The 16240-nt window shown below is 39.3% G+C and overlaps 1 protein-coding gene across 15 annotated transcripts in view; it reads left to right on the top strand.

Moving 5' to 3' along the window:
* The window catches only part of CASK (calcium/calmodulin dependent serine protein kinase), a 389881-nt gene that overhangs the window by 13830 nt on the left and 359811 nt on the right, over positions 1-16240 (top strand). The window contains exon 1 of one of the 15 annotated variants that reach the window (XM_073799311.1): positions 13966-13984. The exons of the other annotated variants lie outside the window; for them this stretch is intronic. The gene's annotated coding sequence lies outside the window, so the exon portion shown is untranslated. Of the gene's footprint in view, positions 1-13965; positions 13985-16240 lie in introns of those variants that run through there. 15 annotated transcript variants of the gene reach the window in all.

Below are 16240 nucleotides of genomic sequence, written 5' to 3' on the forward strand. Positions count from 1 at the left end.
ATTTTTGTCCCAGCAGTAATATCTGGCATTGAATTTGAGATTATCTTTAATAATTTTTTCTTTAGTCACTTGTAAAATAGATACTTGTAAAACAAATAAGAAGGCGTTTTCACTAAGGACTTTCTTTAATTATATTTCATGTAAATTTAAAAAAATTGTTACGGGAGTATTCAGATCACAGGTTAAAGTGAGAATGTAATTATCCCACATTATAATCAACATATGCAATACTTTTAAAAGCATGCTAATGAGAATGGAAAAAACGTCTACTGACCATACGTATTGTAGATTATATTTATTTCCTTTTTTTTCTTTTTTAAAAACGTTTCCCTCTTAAAATGGATGTAAACATGATTTGTGTAAATATCTATTCAAATGAATACATTATCACTGTTGCAGAAAGAGCTTGGGAATCTGGAGAGGGAGATTCTAGGCTTGCTGCTCTACTTTTTGGATTATCTCCATTAATAGTATTTCTCCCATTGCTGAGTGTTTCTATTGTACTGCTGGGAAGGGATCACTACACTTCCATAATCTGTGACCCACTTGCACTAAAGGTAGAGCGTGCTTTAAATTGCCATCTGATTAAAGTTCAGGCTTCTTGGTTAGACTTGCCTGGATGGCTTCAGCATTAGCCCCATGAATGTGAATATGGACTTGAAGATCTTATTAGAATGATATTTTTCCCCATGAAGACACATTCATAGACATAGTCCTGGAAAGACATGTACAAGTTGGATTTGTTTAGTGCAGTTTAAAACTTACTAGGAAAAATAGTATTTTAAGGAAAAAATTTTAATTGTGACAAATCAGCATTTGGTTTGTTTTCCTCAGTTTCTTCATCTTGTAAAAGAAGGTTAGTAAAGGCTATATTATCTACCTCATTTGATCCTTATGAACATAAAATGACACAGTTCTTCAAAAATCTTAAACTACCTTACATGTATTATTTTGAAATGAGGCACTTCTAATTAGAAATGGGCTTTGTCAAATATTTTTTGATTTTGCAAGAGTCATTTACCGTTGTCTTTAAAACTGATGTTATTTTCTTGTTTGATTTCTAGAGCTTAATACTTCTCAAATCTTTATAGGACTTAGAACGTGTTGGGTGAAAAATGTTGAATAAAGAGATTTGAGGAAGAATTGTGTGTATTTTACCGATGGGGTAATGTTTACACTGAAGTCAAAGTGAAGAAAAAATCCTGACTAGTGTGTTTCCCCTTGCTTTTCTTTAAATTACTTAATTTTATTTGAGCTTTGAAGTTTGGAACTTACTACAAGTGACAAATTTTTGTGGCCAATCTGGTGTGAACTTCAGCAGCTACTTAAAATGTTGAACTCCCTGTTTAGTAGTGAGGTCTACAGCAGTGGTTCTCAAAGTGTGGTCCTCACCCTGACCAGCAAAAGCAGTATCACGTGGGAATTTGTTAGAAGTGCAGATTCTCGGGCCCCAGCCGTATAGATCAGAAGCTCTGGGGGTGGGGCCCAGCAATCTCCATTTTAACAGTTCTCCAAGGGATTCTGAGGCCCACTAAAGTTAGAGAACCATTGATTTAGAACTCTAGATCAGAGCTCAATAAACTATGGCCCGTGGGCCAAATCGGCCCACTGTCTGCTTTTGTAAATAAAGTTTTTCTGGAATACAGTCACACTCATTCATTTAAATAATGTCTGTGGCTGCTTTCACACTACAAGGGCAGAGTTGAGTAGTTGTAGCAGAGACCATATGGTCTGCAAAGCCTAAAATATTTACTTTCTGGCCTTTAACACAAAAAGTTTGCTGATCCCTGCCCAAGTTGAAGCCTTAGTCGTACTGTTTTCTTGCCCATAACACTGAACTACAAATATCTGAAATCAATAGGCAAACAGCTATTTTTTTTGCCTTTACACCTGACCCTATTATTTCTATAAACCCATTGCTCTCTGATATCAAATTATTACTCAGTGACTAGAGACTTGTGAATGAAAATAATATACTACTGTGCCCTTTCCTTCTATGTTTGGTATTAGTGGTAGCCTGTTTAACAATTCTGTGACATTTCCTCACTGATTTTGCACTGGTATGTCCTTGGTTTTGCTGTACTCTAGTGTAACCTAACTTAATTATCTACTATAGTCTTCGTTTCTCCCAATTCTTGCTGCCTTTTTACTTCCCCAAGAGAAAACCCACTTTGTGAATGCTAAGTTTAGGTATTCATGGGAGCTGTTTGGTGTACTCTAAGCCACTGAAATAGCACCATCCCATCCGGAAAATTTTTATCCTTGGCCTGGAGTGCTTTAGTCACTTGTAACTCACAAGCGGATGTTTATGAGCACATAGATAATGAATATTGTGGGTAATCTTAGGATGTTTACTGGGTGAGTTTTCATTAGTCTTCCCATAACCAATGATGGCTATTTCTATCCTTAGTTGGACTATCATAATGCACCCTCAGTATTCTTTTGTACTTACTCTCAGGCTTTAAGGTAATTGGTGGTCAGTGTCATATAAAATACAAGAACTGAATTTCAGTGTTGTTCTTATTGATGCACTCGGAATCTTTCTCGCTACCCACACCACTGAAGGAAGTGAAAAAAAGGGGGAGGGGCTTTCTCCCAGTCTCCATTAGTTCTTTTAGTAAGAGCAGGCGAAAGTGTTGTTTTTGCAGCTGTGACTCCCTGGTTGTACGTGACTGACGTTTTAAGTCAGGAAACATGAGTTGGCTGAATGATTCTGAGCTATATTATTGGTGAGTTTCTTGGGTCCGTGATTTCTTTCAGTCAACTTGGGTTGACTACTTTGGTAGGGGATGCTGGGTAAGACATAGGAAATAGTGAGCTTGAGACTGGAAATGATTGAGTTAGACCTTTCATTTAGGCTTTCCCATTCAAGTTAATTCATACCTTTTGCCCTGCTTGCTCATCGCAGAGGCAAGGTACAAGGAGGGAGGGTCAGGCAACGGCCAGCCCTCAGAGTGTGGCTACTTAGGTCTATTGTCAAAAGCAACCCATGTACAGGAGAACTTGAGCTTTACTGTTTTGTACAATGTAGTGTGGAAATGCAGTGTTTTAAAACCTAAATTGTTATTTATAGTGATGAATAAAATGTGAACTCTTTAAACGGGAGCAGTGTTCTGCAGCCTTATTGTCCCAGTCAGCACAATAGCCACCCACACGAATCATCTGAACAACCTCATCATTTCTGTTTTATCTACCTGAAATAGGGGTCGGGGTGGGTGGTGATGAAAGCTTGGGAAATCACACCACACTTTAGGCAAGAGAAGTGCTCTGGTGACTCTGGCTGTGTTGTTCTCCCTTGGTGTGCATAAGAGTCTCGGACAGCCCTGCGGAGCTGAAGGTAAGCTTTAATAATTCCTTTTGTTCCTTGGCAGCTGGCCGTGCTTGGGAGCTGGGTGCTACTTCCCTGGAAGCAACTGCCGTAGTTCTGCCAAATGTGTGGATTTTAAGGCATTTTAAAGGCTATAATGTTCAGACTCAGAATTTCTTAGTAGGCAGAGAGTGTCATTTAAGGGTACTTATGCTGCAGGGGTAAGGTTCATTATGAAATAGACACTGCAACAAGGCCTCCATGTGACATAAACTTATTGAAGCTTTTAAAACCATATATTTCTTTAATATATATTTCTTTAATATATCTTTTAAGCTTCATTAGGTCAGGATTCATGGCTGTCATAGCCAGTGCTGTATCTCTACACCTAGGACAGCGTCTGGCACATAGTCAATGTTCATTATATAGTTGTTGAACCAATTCAAAGAAGGGGAGGACGTAGCCGAACACATTAGAAAAGATAAAATCTGACCCATTAATGCACGAAGTCAGGAGTTCAGATTCTCATTTAGTGCTAATATTTTGCTGCTTCAAAAACCATCTAATTCTCATAATGTCCCTTTGGGATAGGTTAGCAGATATAGAATTGTACAGTATATGCTGAACATAATGATGGAATCCTGAATAACACTTAGCTTCCCTATTGAGAGCTGTCAGATCGTTGTTATAATTAAACTAGATGAAGAAAAGACATTTCTAAGGTTGAAATGGAATGGAGAATTTTATGGTGAGTAAAATTACTAATGCTTGCTTACCTGATCTGTCTAAAACTGCTTCCTCATTTGTAAAATGGATACAGTAGAATCTACCTGATAGGATTGTTTTAACGACTAAATGAGACAGGGGGTATAAAGCACAGTTCCTGGCACCTTGCAAGTGCTCAATAAATATGAGTTGCTTTCATCATCAACAGTAAGTTTTGAGAGCCAGGCTCTGTGCCAAGTACGTCCTCCTTCCAGGTATTGCACCAATTTCCCTTTCCTCCCTCCTTGCTGCCTCACTCCTAGTTCCATCTGGGGCATCCAGATTGAGGTATGAAGCTGGGATTGACCTTCAGTCACCTAGGCAGTCCCACCTGACCTTGAGCAAAGGTAAGGGACCAGATGCTAAATTCTGCCATCTGCCTAATACTCTAGCCACTGGCCAGATGTGGCTATTTAAAGTTAAATAAAATTTAAAATTCATTGATTAGACATTTCTCCAAAGAAGATTTACAAATGGCCCATAAACATGAAAAGGTGCTCAACATCGTTAGTCATTAGGGAAGTGCAAATCAAAACCACAGTGAGACTTAATACAATAAGACGACTTAATGAGACTTAACTTAAACCACAGTGAGACTAAACATGCACTAGGATGGCTAGAATCAGAAAGACAGACAATAACAAATGTTGGTGAGGATGTGGAGAAATTGGATCTCTCATACATTGCTGATGGAAATGTAAAATGGTGCAGCCACTGTGGAAAACACTCTTGCAGTTCCTCAGAAAGTTAAATATAGGTTCTACAACTCAGAATTCCACTCTTAGATATATACCAAGGAAAATTGAAAACATATATTCACACAAAAACTTGTACATCAATGTCCATAGCAGCATTATTCATAATAGCCAAAAGGTGGAAACAACCCAGATGTTCATTGACTGATGAATGGATAAATGTGGTAGTTGTACACAGTGGAATATTATTCAGCCATAAAAGAAATAAGAAATGAAGTGCTGATATGTGCTACCATAAGGCTGAACCTTGAAAACGTTATGCTAAGTGGAAGAAGCCAGACGGAAAAGACCACATATTGTATGATTTCATTTATATGAAATGTCCAGAATGGGCAAATCTGTGGAGACAGAAACTGGATTAGTGGTTGCCAGGGGCTGAGGGGGAGGGAGAGGATGGGGAGTGACTGCTAATGGGTGTGGAGTTTCTTTCTGAGATTATTAAAATGTTCTGTAATTAGATAGTGCTTACTGATCGAGACACATCTTTGTGAATATACTAAAAACTGAATTGTATGCTTTAAAAGGGTGAACTTTATGATATGTGAATTATATCTTCCTCATCTTGTCTGTTTTTTACTGAGTTTCTTTTCCCATTTCTTAGTCTTGGTATCTTTCATGTTAGAGGTATCCCTCAAGCTAGTAGAGGAGGTTGTTTCTGTTATGGAATAGTTGACTGGAAACTCAGTGTACATGAGTGGGGCTTGTTGACTGATGGCCTTCCCTGTGGTATGACTGGGGGAAACCTGGGTATTTATGAGGAACTAACTGTGAAGTTTTTTTTTTCCTTAAGCCAGTCAGTTTTTCTACTTAGGACTCCTTGAATCTCTTGTGGGAGGGGATTTGGGTGTAATAAGCTCGAATTTAGTATTCAGAAGCCCAGTCTGGAAAGGGCTGGATCTTTCACCATTGGCTTGCAGATTTTTACTTCTTGTTTTCAGTAAAGCATCCCATTTCTGTTCTCAGTTATGGCCGGTGTTCCTGAGTTTGGGGCCTCTGGTTCATCCTCTCCAGAAAATCTTCTGTTGTGTGGAGAAAACCTGATGCTCTGGTTGAGGTGAAAGAATCTGAGAATCTTACTGCTCTTTTAAAGGATTCCCCCCCTCCCTTTTTTTAAAAAATTAAATTCCTCTTTCCTTCAGATGTCCATGGAAGCGTCAATTCTTGAACTTTTACCTTCTGCTTTTCTAAGGCCCTCAGGAATGGACTAGCGTATTACTTGCTTCAGTTTAGATGGCCCCACTGGAGGTACTTGGTAGAAAGAAGAAAGATACAACCAAGTCAGTTACCTCTTTTTCAAAGGCTTTTCATCTTAAATTTTGTGGACCTCTCTCTTTTACTGTCAGATTCTCTCCCAATTTCTCGATCTTGTTGGTTTATATCTTTCCTAATTCTTCACTATCATGGCTTCTGAAGGGAGGTAGACAGATGCTTATATTCAGTTAGCCATGTTTAATCAAAAGCCCCTCCGTCCCTTGAAACCCTCTTTTTCTTAGATTTCTAATTACTTCTTGGACACCTGGTTCCATGATTAGAATATGAGCTTCTCAAAGGCAGGAACCAGAGACTTTATATCTCTAGCACTTATATAATGTCTGAAGTATAGTAGGGTTATTAGATGCATGGACTTTGAATGTGTGCCCCAGTCCACGCCTTCAAAGTTCAGGCAGTGTACCAGTTTGCCTTGGCTTTTACTTTCTTCTTGTACAGAAATTCAAACTTAAACAGTGAAATCCTTCTGGTAGATAAGCTGGGAAGCTCTCCTCTTTCCTTGATCCTTGCTCATTCCTTGTCCACAGTGCATCTAATGCAAGGCCTCACATGCATCCAACCTTCCAGAACCCCAAGAATATGTCAGAGCTTTAAGCCCCATATGGTTGTCTCATTCTCCAGAGCTCCGTTTTACGTATTTGGTTGAGGTCTCATTTGCCCCAACCAGTATTCTAGGCTTAGGCAGCTGTGATGTTTGTTTGCTAATGATCCCTATTGTTTTCGACAATGCTGCAGGCTTGGGGCTTTCCGTTGGAGCTCCAAATCAGGTCAGCTCCCTTTAATGGCAGTGTCAGTGTCCCCAGAGCTACAATGCCACAGGTTGTAGTGGGGGTAATGGAAGCAGCCCCAAGTTAAAATGCCACAGACCCCGCTTGTACCTAGGATTGCTAGTACCTGCCATCAGAAGTCCTGCTCCCCTTCTTAGATTTTCAATATATTTTTATACCCATTTATAATTTGATAGCTTTTCCTTTAGTATAAGTACTTCTTCATGTCCTTGATAATTCATTATAAATAATTTCTGATGGCTGTGTATCATCTCATCATTTGGATGTCTCGTAATTTACTTGATAATTCCCCTGTTGTTGGACTTGAGATAATTACTTGTTTAATTTGTTTCCCTTTGCCAAAAGGCTCTAAACTCAAAGAGGGCTGGGACTGTTTTTTTTTTTTCCAGTTCATCTTTAGTGCCTGACACAGTAATTTTTGTTGAAAGGTTTTTTTCTCAAATTTTAAAATATTATAATAAATAACACTTTGAAGAGTATCTTATTGCCAAAGCTTTATTCAGATTTCAGATTATTTTCTATGGCATGTAGAAATATAATTGCCTGGTCAAAGGATAGAGACATTTTTTAAGCCTCTTGACATAGGTTGCCTGATTGATTTCTGGAAGGGTTCTACCAGAATGTCGTCTTTTAGCAGCAAATGGTATCCCTAACTGTTGCATTGTGCATTTGGCAACATTGAACATGCTAATTGCTTAAGTTTTATTGACCTGATGGGCAAAAATGTTAGCTCATTGAACTATTTTGTCTTTTTGATAATCAATGAAAGCATTCATTTTCCTCATGTTTAATTTTTTGTATTCCTTCTATAAATTGGCCATTTGGGTTTTTCCCCCATTTTCCTATTAGTTGCCCAGTGTTCTTCTTGCTAATTTATCTAAACTTTATATATCAAACATATTAACCTATATCATTTTCTTTCCTTTTTTTAACATCTTTATTGGAGTATAATTGCTTTACAATGGTGTGTTAGTTTCTGCTTTATAACAAAGTGAATCAGCTATACATATACATATATCCCCATATCTCCTCCCTCTTGCATCTCCCTTCCACCCTCCCTATCCCACCCCTCTAGGTGGTCACAAAGCACCGAGCTGATCTCCCTGTGCTACGTGGCTGCTTCCCACTAGCTATCTGTTTTACATTTGATAGTGTATATCTGTCCATTGTCTTGCAAATATTTTTCAAGTTTAGTTTTTCATTCTGCTTCTGATGAGTTTGGATGTGTGGAAACTGACGGTCATACACAAGAAGCCTCTTTATTTGGTGTGATTAGATCTCATAGCTGGTCTGCTTAATAGGAAGGGGTATCCTAAAAAAGTTTATGTGTCTTCAACATTAAAGCTTCAGAATATACATTAAGTAGCTAATTCTTTTATCTTGGGCTGCTTTTCTTTGGATATGAGTCTGATTAAAAATCTATATATTTCTTTTTTACATCTCATCCAAAATTCATCATCAGTGATTTCTAGTTTTAGATTCTTTAAAGTGGAGTGATGCCTTAATGAGCTGTAATCGATGCAGAATCCTTTCAGGTATTTTACAGATCCCCCCCACAGTCTTTTGCAGGTTTGTCACCCACATTTAATTCAGCATCACCTTTATCTGGTCTTTATAGCCGGTTCCTCTCTTTTTGCACTCACCTCCAATGGATGTGACATATAATTAAGAATTATAGTAACATGTACACAACTAGCATAAAGAGGAACACATAAATAACTCTTGGTAAGTAGGCAACTTAATTTGTAGAGCTCATAGGCAGGTGTGCCACACAGTAGCCTGTTAGCCTTGAGCAATCACCGTGCTGTGGGCATTCATTAGGTTTCTACACAGCGGCTGGGGAATGGGTCAGTCTGCGAAATTGGTTAAGTAGAGGTTGATTAGGAGAGCTTCTGCCATAGTCAAACTGTGTCAGTACTTTCCTTTGTTATTTCTGTAATTGTTTTGATGCTTAGAAAGTCCTTCTGTTCCTGGGAGTCATGTGGAAATTCACCTGCATCTGTCTCTTTGTTTTGATTCCTTATATTTAACTCTTTGATTTATCTGAAATTTATTTTGTTTTTTAGTATGAAGTTAAGATCTAAATAGATTTTTTTTAATCCTCAAATAATGTGCCAGTTTTTCTAGTATAACAAGTGTTTTCTTAAAAGTGACTGATCAGAAGTGCCATTTCTAGTTCTCAACAGTTAGTCTAATCTTGGGAGTGGAAGGTCAGTATCATCCTTGGGTTGGGGCAGGGCAGGTAGTGAATAGAGTGGGATGACACACACACACACACACACACACACACACACACACACACACACACACACAGACAGACAGACAGACAGACAGACAGACAGAAAAAGAGAACTGGGAAATTGGGTAAGAACAGAGTTAGCAAGAAGTGGGTATTTGTCAAGAAACCCCTTTTAGAACCCTGGCCCTGCCCCAAATGGTGATTTGAAGGGGCAGCTGGTCTCTGTATTTGGATAATAGTGGGTTAAAGTAGTTTATTTATTTATTTATTTATTTAATTTTTGCGGTACGCAGGCCTCTCACTGTTGTGGCCTCTCCTGTTGCGGAGCACAGGCTCCGGACGCGCAGGCTCAGCGGCCATGGCTCACGGGCCCAGCCGCTCCGCGGCACGTGGGATCTTCCCAGACCAGGGCATGAACCCGTGTCCCCTGCATCGGCAGGCAGACTCTCAACCACTGCACCACCAGGGAAGCCGTAAAGTAGTTTATTAAGCAGCTTATAAACATAAACAGTTAATAACTAGTTTATTAATAAAAGGTATACCAACAAGGAAGGAATTAAGCAAAGTTCTACAGGTACTGTCAAACTTGAAAGTGTGATTTGCCCACATCTATTTTACCAGTTTCTGCTGGGAAATTCTTTCTGATAATTCCTCAGTCCTTTGAATTATGGTTGTTTCGTGTAAGCCTTTCTCTGGAATAAGTTGACCTCTCTTAGTGCAATTATTGTTTTTTCCTGGGCCATAGCATTAGGTCAGTTAGTGAAATACTGAGCCTAATACTGTTTGAGGCTGTGGAAGCACTAAGCTTCCAAGTATTATATGGAAAATATGGGATTAATATTAAACTGCTATGTAGCAAATGTTACTAATGGTAAGTTTTATTATACAGTGGTATTTATGCTGGTTTTACATTTTAAAATGTTTTCTCTTTAAAGGACCACTATATGAATTTTACTTTCAAAATATTATTGTTTGGTTTGATAGGCTCTGTTTAATCTTCCCAACATTTATTTGTATTATAAGTCACTTCAAAGTGACTCATCAGCATTGTATTAAAGCAAACAACCACCCAACAACCACCCAACAGGGGAGATTTGTTTCAGCTGGAGCCTTACTCTCTTAAAGCTGTTTTCTTCCCTTGCCCTGGGAAGTACTAACTGCAGGCTCTTTTCCCCTCTCCCAGTTTTAGCTTATTGGGAGTTTTCACTAGAAAGCATAGCAGAGCACATGCAGCAAGTGTCCCCAAGTTTTTCAGGCCATCTGGAGTTACCTGTGGCTGCTGTGTAGTCTAAAACTTCAGATGGCTTTGTGATCTATTGGCAGATGGCTAAATTGGAATCCTTGTGTCAGAGTTTTATCATACTTTTCGTTCCAGGATAGAAGAGAAAAGTGAAATGGGAAATAAGACATTGAAGGTTGTGATGTTTTATGTGAATTTGAGAAGTATTGACATTTCTCAGATAGAAGAATATTACTAGAGATTGATGTTGTTACTGCTTTGGGTTTCTATCTTTTGAGTTACATTTCTTCACCTAGAATTAGCTGAGGAAAAGTGGTATTTGTAATGGATTGATGATTTCAGTAGATATGATTTTGTTTTTGATGCCTTCAGAGACATGGCTTAAACTAATTAGAAAGATATCACTGCTTTGTGAAAGTCTCAAAAAGACTTGTTAAGCTTTTAATTCAGTATTTGCTGAGCCTGCTGTGCCTGATGCATGAAAATAAATATCTTATGATTTACTGAAAAGGGTAAAATGGCCCTGATCGCAACAACTCCCTTGTATCCACACACCCTGTATTGCTTACTGCCCCCTTTTTTTATAGTGTTTATTTATTTTTACTTGTTGACAGTTTGCTTTATTTATTTATTTATTTATGGCTGTGTTGGGTCTTCGTTTCTGTGCGAGGGCTTTCTCTAGTTGTGGCAAGCGGGGGCCACTCTTCATCGCGGTGCGCGCGGGCCTCTCACTATCGTGGCCTCTCTTGTTGCGGAGCACAGGCTCCAGACGCGCAGGCTCAGTAATTGTGGCTCACGGGCCCAGTTGCTCCGTGGCATGTGGGATCTTCCCAGACCAGGGCTTGAACTCGTGTCCCGTGCATTGGCAGGCAGATTCTCAACCACTGCGCCACCAGGGAAGCCCCCTACTGCCCCTTTTGAATCCAAGGTGATTCCTCAACTTGGTACATTGTTTTGATACTTCGCTCTATGTCTGTTTAGGACATGTGTAGACTATTTAAATGCATTTATCTTGGAAATGTACAGATGTATCATACCCAGTTTTGTTTGCTTAGGTAGCACTAAGACTTCAGAAATATTAAATATTTGAGTATTTGGTTAGGAATTTGATATTTACACAAACACACACACACACACACACACACACACACACACACACACAAAACATGGACTCAGCTAGCCCAGAAGAAGATGAAGGCCTCCTGGGCAGAAGTTGGGGCCGGGTTGAGGGTGGGATTTATGGTATTTATTGGTATATACTTATGATGAAAAATTTGCCCTCTGCCATAGTCCGTTCAGGCTGCTATAACAAAAATACCATAAACTAGGTGGTTTAAGCAACAAACATTTATTTCTCATAGTTCTGGAGGCTGGGAAATCCAAGATCAAGGTGCTGGCAGATTCCGTGTCTGGCGAGGGCCTGCTTCCTGTGGCCATCTTCTCGCTATGTACTCACAAGACAGAAGGGGAGAGAGAGCTCTCTGGGGTTTCCTTTATAAGGGCACTAATTCCATTCATGAGGGTTCTACCCTCATGACCTAATCATCTCCCAAAAGCTCTACCTCCAAGTATCATCACATAGGGGATTAGGTTTCAACATATGAATTTTAGGGGAATGCAAACATTCAGTCTATAGCATTCTGATTTCCATGTAGCTGATCTTGAAGATCATGCAAAATTTCATTTTTATGTTGTGCTACAACTTTTATTTCTTCAACATTTTCCTCAGAAAATTATACTTCCACTTTGGAATAATCTAGTAGAGTGTATTAGGTAGCGGTACACAGATAACTTTGTACAACAGAATATTCAGTGTATTTTACATATTCTGTTTTTGCTTGTATGATTCTCTAAATCATCTCAGATGGTGCCCATTGTGTACAGTAATAGCAAGGGAGAAAGCTGTTAATATCACAGCTTCTAGCATACGTCTCCTGGTTGAGGGTGTATATGCCCAGTGTCAAAGGTATGCTATGGCTTACCCCTTGTGTAGAGTGGCTTTTAGAAAGTTACTGATGCTTTTCTATCCACATTAGCCAAGTAGGAGGATGGATTAGACAACAGGATATATCTAGTGCTTTTATCTTTGGCAGGTAGCTGTGTTTTTGAAAGAAGCTTTTATCTTCTCATCTAGCCAGAAGGTTTTGATTTATAACTTGAAATTTTCTAACTCTGCTTGCATATATTTTTTTTGTTCATTTTAAAACTAAGGTCCTTTAGCATTCAGACACATTAATTTATAGCACTTGTGGAACAATCACTTGTGCTATCCACGTATATACCCTTTATTTTCTGTAGTTAAGATCTGTGTTATATTTATACATTCAGTGTGTAAGGTATTCCAAAGGTGACCTGAATAAACTTGACCTTAAAGATGTCTTTGTAACTTGTTCCACATTGTTACTGTTTCCTTTATAAAGTCTGCTCAGTTTCCAAGCTTCTATAAGTTACATTTCTAGACTTTCCATGTGGTTTTAAGTGGTTTCAAAACTTCAAAGGAAATAGACTTTGGAAAACTGTAATGAATTTCACCTGGGAATATGTAGCACCTGTTTTAAAGATCACTGATAGTGGGATGTTAATGAGTACATTTTTTATATTAGTAAAGCTTCTCTAAACATTGAAACTTCAATTACATTTATCCTGGGTACTAAGACTTGGATCTCAGGGGATACTTCACTGCTCTTATTGAGGTTGGGGTCGTAGGTTATTCACTGTGGTAATAGCGACAAGTCATTGTATTTGGTAGGCAATCAAATATTTGCTGATTTAATTAAACTTGCCTAGTTATTTTTACCTTATTATAAATTTTAGTCTATAGAGCTGAAGACATTTCTCTCCTTTGAGTTAAAAAAACAATACATATATGTGTGATAAACTTCCCCTCTCCCATAATGAAACTAGTTTTTCTTTTTTCTTCTAAGAAGGTTATCCAGTAGGGTAAAACTGAATTCTTCTGTGGATGCTAGTGTTATTTCTGCCTGGTGGAATTAAAGCTGTGAAAACGATTGGAATGTACTCTGAATCGTATGTGCTTCCCCCACCCAAGTCCATTATTTCTTTGGTGTAAAATCAGAAGAATGAACTCTTAGTTGAGTTCTCTGTACTGCTACACGAGACAATATAACCATGTTCTTGAAGTGAATTTAATTTTAGATGTTGAGTATTTTTAATAGGTAGCAAATTATGCTAGTTAAGAATAAATTGCATATTATAGATTTATTACTAATTTATATGTTTATAGTAATTTAAAGTTCAAAATTTTTTCATACTCATTTTGTATATGATTTTCATATCAACCCTATGAGGTTTAAGTAGGTTTTCCTATTTCTTCCATCTCACAAGTGAAGGAATAAGGTTTTTGGGGTTTTTTTTTTTTTTTGAGAAAATGTGACTGGTCCAGAGTTGTAGAATTAGATTATATGATTTGATCTGAGTTACTTGATAGGTATATAAATCTTGATACATTTTCTCCATTGTAACATCTGTGATTTTGTCTTAGAATTCTAGAACTGGGAGAAACTGAAGTTGCTACAAATGGAAAATAGGTTCTATATTGTGTGCCAGGCTGATGGATCAGTTGCAGCTCTTGAGACTTGGAGTTGAAACAGTTTTGTAGAGGTACTTCCAACTTATTGGGATAAAGTGGCCCTGATTGATTAACTGTGCTTGAAATGGACATGGGAATAACTTATGGATGGCAAATATGCGGCCGTCAGGCTAAGTAAACCTAAGGTACTTGATAAAGTTTTTGTTTTTTTTTTGTTTTTTTTTTTTGTTTTTTTTTTTTTCGGTACGCGGGCCTCTCGCTGTTGTGGCCTCTCCCGTTGCGGAGCACAGGCTCAGCGGCCATGGCTCACGGGCCCAGCCGCTCTGCGGCATGTGGTATCTTCCCGGACCGGGGCACGAACCCGTGTCCCCTGCATCGGCAGGTGGACTCTCAACCACTGCGCTGCCAGGGAAGCCCTTGATACAGTTTTTTACAGATTCTGTTTTGACATAAATTTAGAATAAATTTGGTTAATTCCTCAGTGATTTATAGGATTCTGTGTGTATCCGTTAAGGAGTTGAATTTCACTATGTAGAACAGAAAACCCCCCAAATAGTGGCCTAAACAAACCTGAGTTTATTTTTCACTCACTAAATGAGTGAAAGTTTAGCATTCCAGGGCTGGTAGGGTGTGTCCAAGATACCATTAGGGACTTAGGCACCTTCTACCCTTCTTCCCAGGCACCCTTATTGTATGCTTATGGTGACAAGGTAGCTTCCTGAGTCATCCCATCTGTGTTCTAGGCAGGGTGGAAGATGGGGAGGAATAAAATGGTGACTGCCAGGTAAGACCTCTTTAAAGAACTTTCTTGTAAACCATATCCAGTGAAGTCTGCTTTCATATCATTGGCCAAACTATATTACATGGCCACCTCATCCACCACAAAGCTGGGACATGTATTTTTACTTGAGCACATTGGAGCCCAGTAACTTTGAGCTTCTGATAGCAAGAAAGAAGGGAGAATGGATATTAGATAGATGATGAACAATCTTTGCTGCAGTATACTCCTTTAGCTATTCAATCCTCATTCAATCTTCTTTCCATACAAAGAGCATGCTCAGCTCCTCCTCAATGGAAATACCTCCAAAGTCTTATCTAGTTATTGTATCCAGTTTCTAAGTCCTCAGTTTCTTGGTGATGTGCAGTCCTCCCCAATAGGTCTAGGTACGGCTTCCTGTGGTCTGGTGTCCCACAAACTGCCTCCTTCCTTCATTGTTATATAGGTAGAAAAAGAATAGGATAACTCTAGTAAAAGTTCTCTCAGAAAGGGGAAGAATGGAAAAGATAGCAGTGATCAAATACTACTGGGAAGGAAGAACAAAAACTCCCTGCCCTGGCAGTGAAGTTCCTTTGATGGCCTATCTGGCAGCCCCTGGTTCTGCTTGCTAGGGGGATTTCCTTTGCCTGGGAAATAAATTTGTGAGGGGAGTCCTAAGATCCTTGAAGAGTTCTGTGATTGCTCTTCTCTATAGGTTAGAAATTGCAGTGAGAACTGCTGCCACTGAATTAGCAAACCTAAATACAGTGGAGGTAATTAGGATCCTTGGGTGGCAGAGGCGAAGTGGCACTCAAGTCACCAAAGGCAAGGTAGGTGTGGTTATCTAAATTGACAGCAGAATCAAAGCAGCAATTGAAATAGTCTGAATAATACACGGGGATTTCTGTTGCCCCAGAACAGGCCCCTGACTGATCTCTAGAGATTCTTTATTGTGCATTCTTCATGGCCCCATCTGAAGTACCCACTGGGGAATGTACTTTTCTTGGGGAATGCACAGCTTTCACAGCTAATGTTCTGTGGGTGAGAGTTGGGGGCCACAAATTACTTTAGAGATTTAATACTTGCTGGCTGCTGCAGAGCAGTCTTGGGGTTTCTATGATAATATTATTCCCTCGAAAACTTAAAAGAGTTTTGCTATTTTTGCTTTTAGTAAGCTTCATGGTGGGGGAAGCTACATCTAGACATAGTTTCTAAGCTTGAAAATTCTTCTGCTTACTGGCCTCTGTGCTCAGCCCTTTTCCTTTAGCTTTTTTTTTTTTTTTTTTTCCGGTACGCGGGCCTCTCACTGCTGTGGCCTCTCCCGTTGTGACGCACAGGCTCAGCGGCCATGGCTCACGGGCCTAGCCGCTCCACGGCATGTGGGATCTTCCTGGACCGGGGCACGAACCCGTGTCCCCTGCATCGGCAGGCGGACTCTCAACCACTGTGCCACCAGGGAAGCCCCTCCTTTAGCTTTTAAATTAATAGCCAGCTGCCTTGAGGTAGGCAGCATTCTTAATCTGATTTTTCCTGGCTGGTTTTCTTCCTTGTCCTGAAGAGAACTCTTAAA

Source organism: Tursiops truncatus, chromosome X (assembly GCF_011762595.2).
Source record: "Tursiops truncatus isolate mTurTru1 chromosome X, mTurTru1.mat.Y, whole genome shotgun sequence".
In the NCBI taxonomy this organism is placed as follows: Eukaryota; Metazoa; Chordata; class Mammalia; order Artiodactyla; family Delphinidae; genus Tursiops; species Tursiops truncatus.